This window comes from Eriocheir sinensis, unplaced genomic scaffold (assembly GCF_024679095.1).
Source record: "Eriocheir sinensis breed Jianghai 21 unplaced genomic scaffold, ASM2467909v1 Scaffold19, whole genome shotgun sequence".
In the NCBI taxonomy this organism is placed as follows: domain Eukaryota; kingdom Metazoa; phylum Arthropoda; class Malacostraca; order Decapoda; family Varunidae; genus Eriocheir; species Eriocheir sinensis.
This window is the reverse complement of record NW_026111294.1, coordinates 530,146-539,872: the sequence shown is the minus strand read 5'-3', so window position 1 is coordinate 539,872 and position 9,727 is coordinate 530,146.

The window sequence follows — 9,727 nt, the reverse complement described above, 5'->3', positions numbered from 1 at the left end:
TAGAAAAGTGAAGAAGAGATTAAGCATTTGAATTAAAATTTGTCCTTGTCTTAAAAATACTCAAAAATATAGATAAGCAGGAATACAAACTATTTTCTGAAGGATAAAAGATTACTATGATTGAACGTTAGCATTACTGATGACGAACAGACTGAGCCATTCACAAACATGTTACTGTACAACACACTGCGTGCGAGGAAGACACAGAAAACAATTGTTAAACCCCAGGGACAAGAAGACTAATTGGGGGTTACTACACACACACACACACACACACACACACACACACACACACACACACACACACACACATGCAACCCCCCCCACACACACACACACATCAGTCAATTTGCATTCAAGGTGACGTGAAAAAAAAAAAAACAGATAAAAGGCAGAAATTATGTGAACGCGAAAATGAACTTGTGTGTTGAAAGGCTCCCCGGCTCGCAGGGTCTGACAGCAAGTGAAAAAACAATGATAATGTAATCTGATCAACGCGAGTGTTTTGTGCCTCGAGAGCATTACCGACGCATACTAATCTACGCGTTTTTTTTCTCAACAAAATCATGTTATGCTGCGTAAAGGCGCGTTTTGAAAAGATCGAAAGTGATGAGCTGAACGGAAAAAAATAACATAATGGCTCTTGATCTGAAAGCAATTATTTTTCGTCCACTATTGAACGTATCTGTAGAGGTAAAGGTGCAAAGAAAAAAGAATGATGAGGAGGAGGAGGTGAAGAGAAAGAAAGCCTCAGGCTCACTGACTGAGTGAGGTCATGTTTTGTTATTTTGTGCCATAAGCTGTCGCCTATTATATGTTTGAAGATGCCCTAAACTTAACCTAACTTAACAAAACAACCATACCATACGTCTTGACTCAGGAAAATGATCTTCTCTTCCTTACTAAACGAGACTTTCTATATAACACAGTGACGGCTTTCTTCGTTATTTTATGCTATAGGTGTCTGGATACCACGTGTTTGAAAGTTCCTTAAATTTAACCTAACCTTTTGGAAATACAGTGTTTGTTGCTTAAAACTTTTTAAGTTTTTAAGTTATATTTACCAAAACTGGTTTGTTTAGTAAGGCAAATACACGTGTGAAAATTTTTAAAATTCCAATAAACTCCCCAAATTTTTCGGCCCTGAAAATTCCCGGAAACCTTCCATGGAAAGTTTATATTTTACCGGAAACTTTCCCACCCTTTGCAACCCTACCCACTAGTCTGTTTAAGTGGAAATCCTATACTTTTTATTGAATTCTGCGTTTATCCCCTTTGTCTATTAAATCCAGGCAGTGGTCAATATCAAATACGTCTTTATATGCGTCACCTCGGGTCCGGGGTGTTTGTGTTGTATCGGTATTTATATGCCAACTCACAAGCACGTTTATCACATTAACTGAAGACAGACAGATAGACACAGACAGACAGTTAAATAGATATACAGTGAAGTTGATAGTTAACTGTTCTGGGCGGATAAATGGCAGATGGAGTTCAATGTAAGGAAGTGCAGTATTCTGAGTGTAGGTAGGAACAACCCCTCTCACAACTATTGCTTAAATGACACTCTCATAAGCAGGTCTGGGTGCGAGAGAGATGTAGGGGTCTTAGTGAGCTCTGATCCTCGTCCAAGGGCACAATGCATTCAAGCTAGAAATCGAGCAAATAGGGTACTGGGATTTATTTCAAGGAGCGTAAGCAACAGAAGCGCCGAAGTCTTCCTCATTTAGCATTAGTTAGACCTCATCTTGACTATGCGGTTCAGTTCTGGTCACCTTACTATAGAATGGATATCAAAATGTTAGAATCAGTGCAGAGGAGGATGACTAAGATGATTCAGGGGTTGAGAAACTTGCCATACGAGGAAAGACTCAAACAGTTAAAACTGCATTCTCTAGAAAGGCGAAGGGTGCGTGGAGACATGATCGAGGTTTATAAATGGATGAAGGGCTTTAATAAGGGAGATACTCATAAGGTTTTGTTGGTAAGAGAACCGGGTAGGACACGAAGTAATGGGTTTAAACTGGATAACTTCAGATTCAACAGGGACATAGGCAAAAATTGGTTTACTAACAGGGTTGTGGATGAGTGGAATAGGCTTAGCAGTCATGTGGTGAGTGCCAATAGAATTGTCACATTAAAAAATAGATTAGATAAATTCATGGACAGCGATATTAGGTGGAGTTAGATACACGGGAGCTTAGGGTCAAAGGAGCTGCCTTGTATAGCCCTACCGACCTCTTGTAGACTCCAACGTTCTAATGTTTTTATGTTCTTATAGTATATAGTTGTAATCTTATTTCATTACCTTATTCTTTATACGTCATTCATTTTTTACTCATGCATTTTTTTTTTGCATTGCCATTCACATTTGGTTCATTCAGTTATTCGTTCATATATTAATTATTCAGTAATTCGTGTATTCCTGTATTTGTTGCTCTGTTTTAATATTCTGACTTACGACGTAATATATTATTTTTTCCCTTTGCAGGCTTCCGGCGGAGGGGAGGAGGTGAGTTGCAACAGTGGCGGCCGTGTTTATGTGTGTGGGAGGGAGGAAATAATGATAGAGAAACAGAGAGAGAGAGAGAGAGAGAGAGAGAGAGAGAGAGAGAGAGAGAGAGAGAGAGAGAGAGAGAGAGAGAGAGAGAGAGAGAGAGAGAGAGAGAGAGAGAGAGAGAGAGAGAGAGAGAGAGAGAGAGAGAGAGAGAGAGAGAGAGAGAGAGAGAGAGAGAGAGAGAGAGAGAGAGAGAGAGAGAGAGAGAGAGAGAGAGAGAGAGAGAGAGAGAGAGAGAGAGAGAGAGCGTTAATGAATAAGAAAATTTCGAAAACGAGGTAAAATGAGTGTTTGGACTGGGCGCGGCGGAGAAAAAACTCTCACTGCCTGAACTGGAATGCGAGAGTCGAATGTTTTTTTTTCATTTAATCTTTTTTTTCCACTTTCCGGAATTTTCTTTGTAACATTTTATGGCGTCAACTTTTTTCTCTAATGATTTTAATTTTTTTTATTAAAGCCCTTTCTTTCAATTGCTTTTTTTTTGTCCTATTTTCTACGGATTTTATCTTTCAATTCTTTCTTTTATTTTCCTGTTATCTTATTTTTTCTTTTCATTTTCAATTATTTTCATATTTTTCTTTTGCTATTTTTTGTTTTGTGTTTTTTCATATTGTTTTCCCTACTAACCATTTTTCTTCTCCTGTGTCACCTCCAATTCTTCATGTTACACCCCTTCTTCCTCTTTTACCTCCTCCTCTTCCTCATTCTTCCCCTCCACCATTTCATCCTCTTCCTCCTCTGCACGCTCTTAGAGAAAATGTTTTCATCTGTTCCGTGGGTCACTGTTGTCCTGACGAACTTAGGATATTACTCAAGCAGGCAACCTCATTATAAACAAAAGAAGACACTCTATTGCCTGCCTTTCTATGTTGCGAAGTTTCCATGTTTCTTCATCTTTTTCTTCCTACACCTCCTCCTCCTCCTCCTCCTCCTCCTGCTATTACCGCTGCTCCTAAAAAATAATTAAAAGAGGTGGCCGAAAGAAAGATCAATTTCGGGAGGAGAGGTGTCCTGATACCCTCCTCTTGAAAGAGTTCAAGTCGTAGGCAGGAGGAAATACAGATGAAGGAAGACTGTTCCAGAGTTTATCAGCGTGAGGGATGAAAGAGTGAAGATGCTGGTTAACTCTTGCATAAGGGGTTTGGACAGTATAGGGATGAGCATTGAGTAGAAAGTCGTGTGCAGCGGGGCCGCGGGAGGGGGGGGAGGCATGCAGTTAGCAAGTTCAGAAGACCAGTCAGCGTGGAAATATCGATAGAAGATAGAAAGAGAGGCAACATCGCGGCGGAATTTAACAGGTAGAAGGCTATCAGTAGGAGGAGGAGAGCTAATGAGACGAAGAGCCTTAGACTCCACTCTGTCCTGAAGAGCTGTGTGAGTGGAGCCCCCCCACACGTGAGATGCATATTCCATACGAGGGCGGACAAGGTCCCTGTATATGGATAGCATCTGCGCGGGGGAGAAGAAGTGGCGGAGACGATACAGAACGCCCAACCTCGAGGAAGCGGATTTAGCAAGAGAGGAGATATGAAGTTTCCAGTTGAGATTTTGAGTTAAGGATAGACCGAGGATGTATAGTGTTGAAGAAGGTGACAGCTGGGTGTTGTCAAAGAATAGGGGATAGGTGTTTGGAAGATTGTGTCGAGTTGATAGGTGGAGAAATTGAGTTTTTGAGGCATTGAAGGACACAAGGATCCTTCTGGCCCAATCGGAAATGATAGCAAGATCTGAGGTTAAGCGTTCTGCAGCCTCCTGTCTGGAGTCGTGTACTTCCTGTTGTGATGGTCTTCTATTGAAAGAAGTTGAATAATGCAGAGTGGAGTCGTCGGCGTATAAGTGGACAGGACAGTTTGTTATGGAAAGAAGATCATTGATGAATAACAGGAAGAGAGTGGGTGATAGGACAGAGCCCTGTGGAACGCCACTGTTGATAGGTTTAGGGGAAGAGCAGTGACCGTCTACCACCGCAGAGATAGAACGGCCGGTAAGGAAACTGGAGATAAAGGAACAGAGAGAGGGATAGAATCCGAAAGAGGGCAGTTTAGAAAGCAAAGACTGGTGCCAGACTCTATCGAAGGCTTTCGATAGGACTAGCGCAACAGAGAAAGTTTCACCGAAACGGCTAAGAGTGGATGACCAAGAGTCAGTTAAGAGAGAAAGATCGCCAGTAGAACGCCCCTTGCGGAATCCACACTGGCGATCAGATAGAAGGTTAGAAGTGGAAAGTTGCTTTTGAATCTTCCGGTTAAGGATTGATTCAAAAGCTAAAGATAGACATGAAAGTAAAGCTATAGGTCTGTAGTCTGAGGGATTGGAACGGTCACCCTTCTTAGGCACAGGCTGTACAAAGGCATACTTCCAGCAGGAAGGAAAGATAGATGTTGATAGGCAGAAAGAAAGAGACGAAAGAGTTTGACCAGGCAGGGTGTCAGCACAGAAGCACAGTTTTTAAGGACAATAAGAGGCACTCCATCAGGTCCATAAGCCTTATGAGAGTTGAGGCCAGAGAGGGCATAGAAAACATCATTTGGACGTATCTTAATAACGGGCATAAAGGAGTCAGAGGGGGGATGAATAGGAGGAATATGCCCAGAATCGTCCAGGGTGGAGTTCTTACAGAAAGTCTGAGCGAAGAGTTCAGCCTTAGAGACAGATGAGACGGCAGTGCTGCCGTCAGGGTTACTGAGAGGAGGGAAAGAGGAAGAAGTGAAATTGGAGGAGATATTTTTGGCTAGATGCCAGAAGTCACGGGAAGAATTAGAAAAAGCAAGGTGTTGACATTTTCTATTTATAAAAGAAGTTTTGGTAAATCGGAGAATAGATTTGGCACGATTCCGGGCTGGAATGTAAAGGTCAAAGTTAGTGGGAGTTCGAAGGCTCTGGAACCTTTTGTGAGCTGCCTCACTATCTTTAATAGCACGAGAACAAGCGTGATTAAACCAAGGCTTCTTAGCATGAGAGGTAGAGAAAGTACGTGGAATGTATGCCTCCATTCCAGAGACAATCACCTCCATGATGCGCTGGGCACACACAGAGGGGTCTCTATCCTGGAAGCAGTAATCATTCCACGGGAAATCGGAAAAGTACATCCTCAGGTCGTCCCTCCGAGCTGAAGCAAAATGCCAGAAGCAGCGCCTCTTCGGCGGGTCCAGAGGATGTACAGGAGCGATAGGACAGGATACAAAAATAAGGTTATGATCGGAGGAGCCCAACGTAGAGAACAGTTTGACAGAGTAAGCAGAAGGATTAGAGGTAAGGAAGAGGTCTAGAATGTTGGTCCGGTCTCCAAGACGGTCGGGAATACGAATAAGGTGCTGAACCAACTGCTCTAGGTCGTTGAGGAGAGCAAAGTTGTAGGCTTGCTCACCAGGCTGGTCAGTGAAGGAGGACGAAAGCCAAAGCTGGTGGTGAACATTGAAATCTCCCAAGATGGAGATTTCAGCAAAGGGAGAGTGAGTCAAGATGTGCTCCACTTTAGAGTTCAAATAGTCAATGAATTTTACATAGTTAGTAGAGTTAGGTGAGAGATAAACAGCACATATGTATTTAGTAATAGGATGACAATGAAGTCTTAGCCAGATGGTGGAAAATTCAGAAGAGTCAAGATCGTGGGCACGAGAGCAAGTGATGTAGTTGCGCACGTAGGCGCAACATCCAGCTTTGGATTGAAATTTAGGATAGAGATAGTAGGAGGGAACAGAGTAGAGGTTGCTGTCAGTAGCCTCAGAACCTGTGTTTCGGTGAGGAAGAGAAGGTGGGGTTTAAGGGAGGAGAGATGGTGTTCCACAGAATGAAAATTAGAGCGAAGACCGCGAATGTTGCAGAAATTGATAAGGAGGAGGTTCGAGGAGTTATCAGGACACCTCCCAAGTCGACAGCCAGAAGGGGAGTCCTCCCTGGGGGAATTTATGTCCCCCCCCCCCCCCAGGCGGGGACTCCGAGGCGGTGTTTTCGTTTCGTTTTTACATACCGTGAATTCTTTATGGGGCATCTCTCTCCGTGGTGTGTGTGTGTGTGTGTGTGTGTGTGTGTGTGGCCTGCACTGAGTAATGAACGGAGGCACAACGCGTCCAGCCCCTCAATAAAACACAAGCGGCCGGAGCCTAGTAATTAGCTTTGTGCGTCATCAGTCTCTGCTAGGTTGTTGTGTGGCTTATGGTTTTATCTACTAAACCATTACCTTCATTTTTTTTCTTTTTTCTATTTGTTTACTAATTGTTTCTAGTTTGACGCTCTCCTTGTTTTTCATTTAATGTTTTCAGGTTCTGATCGTTTTTTTTTCCTGTTTTTTACCCATTTTACTCTGTTTTGTAATTGTGTAGCTGTCTTGATAATTTCCGAGCCCTCATGCAGTCGTTATTTCTCATACATATCCTCATTTATGTACCTAAATATATATATATATATATATATATATATATATATATATATATATATATATATATATATATATATATATATATATATATATATATATATATATATATATAAACTCCATTTTATATATTATTATCTTATTCAATTCCTGTTCTTAGAAATTAGTTCACAATTATTCGTCTGTCAATTCATTTGATGTTGTATGAACTTACTCCGACGATGGTTTCAAGCTCCCCATGGAAATACGAACACTACCCGTTTTCTCCGACACTTATTCGCATTCCCTTACAACAGTTCCTAAAGGTCATAAAGGGTATGATTCGGGTTGTCATGTGAGTTATTTCACATTCATGGTGCAGAAGCCTTGTCAGACTTTCACTATGGTCATAAAATTACCCATGGAAATACTTACACAACCCCTACAAAACCTTACCAGATGTTTGAGAACACGGGCACCTCCTCTCTGCGTTCCTAATTTGACTGTCTCACACACTTCATTCATTATTATTTTACAACAATGTACAAAGGCCACAAAGGAGACAAGTCGGGTTTTCATAAGTTATCTTCACATTCTTGGTGCAGAAGCCTTGTCATTCCACCCCCAGGCTCTACCAAACGTGGGTGTGCCAGCCCCGAAATGTTTGAAGATATGTAAGGCAAGGCAAGTATAGAGAAGAAATCGTCATACAGGCGGGAGGAAATCACTCGTTGGCAACTCCTACAGCCTTCATGCTCGGCCCCGCCACGTCCTCGTTGTCTGCCCAAACCGACGACTTCACACACCTCACTCCCACCCTGTTTCCTGACCTCAACATTCATTTTTACGAAAAACTGTGACCACCATCATCTTCCTGAGAAAATTCTACATCGCACTAGTATAGACTTGTAATAATAATGTAAAATTACACACACGAAAATCAGAGTTAAATGAAGTAGGGAATAAATATTTTCTTGCACTTATTTCCCTTCAACTCCTTAGTACTCAGCTGGTTTTCGTCGCATCACTTTTTTAAGTACAGATCCTAAATCTGCATGCTTTTCTGCTTCTGATGGTGTAGCGTACGTCCCGGGGTAAAAATATACATAGGCTCAAAATCGCCACCGATCATAAGCCGCGCCGTGACGGCGTTCGTGCGCATCGGCTTTTGTTTACTCAAGTCAGACTCGCCGCTCACCTCAAGCCAAAGAGACTATATACGAAGAGATAGTGGTATGTAGTAATTCCTCGGGCGTGCGGAAGTAGCGCCATCTATTGCAGCCCACCAAAATCGTCACTTTTCAGGGGTCGCTTTACTATTTTGAAGTACCCGCCACAGCACCCTATCCGGCCTTTGTTTTTTTCATTATTGTAAAATGATTTTACTAATGGGGTAAAGAAAAATATATTTGTTCTTATGTTTTATTAGGTATTATCTACACTATATCAATTTGTTATTTTAGGAAAAATATGGTAGAAAGCATTTGCTAATATATATATATATATATATATATATATATATATATATATATATATATATATATATATATATATATATATATATATATATATATATATATATATATATATATATATATATATATATATATATATATATATATATATATATATATATATATATATATATATATATATATATATATATATATAGTATATATATATATATGTGTGTGTGCGCAGCAAACATATCCAGTGCTTTAAATGCAAGCAAAGCATACAACATTCTATGCATGCTAAATTACTATAATGCCTTTGCAACTGTGGTAACCCGGATGTCACACTGGTCCTGTGTCCCAGGGTAATGGGTTCCCTAACACCACAGGCTCAAGGGCCAATGTTACGGAGATGAGCACCGAGGCCACGCGCTGCTACTGCGTATGCCCCCAACCGTACCTTTACCTTTTGCAACATGCTCTTAGCTGAGTAAAAATATCATACAAACTGTACAAGTGCCAAATAATGGCAAGCTTTGCATACTGCTTGACAGGGCAGAGAACAAAAGCTTCTAAGCATTACAACTGAAATAAACAATGGGAGACACTCAAAGCCTGTTAACTGAATATGACCCGATTTATAACAGGCAAAACCAACAACGGTGCGTTATATACAATAAAAACTGTATAAAAATGTTGCAAGGCACATCAATATAAGAGTAAGGCATCATAAAACATGCTGAAATACATGATGGAGGACATCAAGAAGGTAACACATGAGTTGTCTTAAATGGAATGCAATAACTTGGTGGTCCTGGGAGACAGCCGAGCCGGGAGGTGAAAATGGGATGTAGGACACGGTATGATCTCACAAGCTCTGACCTTGGTGTCAGGGTCATGAAGATATTAAGCTCAGCAGGCACAACTATGCAGCAGAGGCACATATGATAAAAGCAAATGAGACAAAATAAGGCAACTCATAGTGTAAGAAAATAGCAGGAAAGTTATGCTGCAGTATGTGACACACCAAATTACAGGACAGAGAGTGATATGTATTTCATAGGCTACATCAGTAAACATGTAGCATTTATTGCAGGAAGCACACATTAAAGTTGGATGTAATAAAATATGTTTTTAGCACACATAAAAGTTGGATGTAATAAAATCATTTAATATGAAACTCCTTGAACTGGCCAACCAAACAAACCACTCTCTGTCCACCCCACCCCCCTCAAAAAAGCATTAATTTTTACAAGGTTTATGAGTCATTAGTCAAGAATATCAACTGCCATTACATTTTGTCAAAAAATATCATACCTATGTGATTATGTATATCATATAAAGCAGAAAAAAACATTGCAT